Source organism: Ricinus communis, unplaced genomic scaffold (genome assembly GCF_019578655.1).
Source record: "Ricinus communis isolate WT05 ecotype wild-type unplaced genomic scaffold, ASM1957865v1 Ctg30, whole genome shotgun sequence".
NCBI lineage: Eukaryota > Viridiplantae > Streptophyta > Magnoliopsida > Malpighiales > Euphorbiaceae > Ricinus > Ricinus communis.
In genome coordinates this window covers 38867-39667 of record NW_025963464.1, presented here as the reverse complement: position 1 = coordinate 39667, position 801 = coordinate 38867, and the positions used below count along the sequence as shown (strand labels likewise).

General features: G+C 45.8%; 1 non-coding gene across 1 annotated transcript; it reads left to right on the top strand.

Annotated features, from left to right (window-relative positions):
* The first annotated feature begins 236 nt into the window (after positions 1 to 236).
* Positions 237 to 343, top strand: LOC125368984. Its single transcript, XR_007214506.1, has one exon. It is a non-coding gene; the product is annotated as a small nucleolar RNA R71 (small nucleolar RNA).
* Positions 344 to 801: the final 458 nt, after the last annotated feature.

Genomic DNA, 801 nt, shown 5'->3' with positions numbered 1-801 from the left:
GCTCCACTTGAGCTGCCAAGGTTGCTGTAGAGTCCACTTGGTTGACCACTCCCTGTCTTCCTGGTCGGCTCCTAGAGGATTGCCACTGATAGTTGTTCATGGCCATTTCCTCTATCAAGTTCTGAGCCTGCTCGGGCGTCTTATTATTTAGCACCCCACCTGCTGCAGCATCCACCATCTGCCTCGTTGCAAGGTTCAACCCGCTGTAGAAGGTCTGAACCTGCATCCACACTGGCAATCCGTGATGTGGGCAGCATCTTAAAAGATCTTTAAATCTCTCCCATGCATCGTATATGCTTTCATCATCAAACTGCACAAAAGAAGATATGTCATTTCTAAGTTTAGCAGTTTTAGCGGGAGGAAAATACTTATATAAAAATTTGCAGCCATCTCTTTGCTCTGTCCCTCAAGGAAAATGGAAACAATCTCAGCCGAATGGCATCATCGGTTGTTCCATTTATTTTGAATGTGTCACAAATCTCCAAAAAGTTGGAGATATGTGCATTGGGATCCTCGCTGGGCAATCCTCCAAACTGCACGCTTTGTTGGATTATCTGGATAACATTGGCCTTTATCTCAAAATTGTTGGCCGCTACAGCAGGTCTGACTATACTAGTTTTCGTCCCATCTAAAGATGGTCGAGCAAACTCGTACATCATCCTCTGATCCTCATCGGCGTGGGGGTCATGGTTTTCCATCCTGTCTAGTCTATCCACAGGTACCTCAACCTCAATCTCCTCCTCTTCTAATTGCAACCTCTTCCTTAAGAGTCTGAGGGATCGTTCTGGATCAGATAGAGAC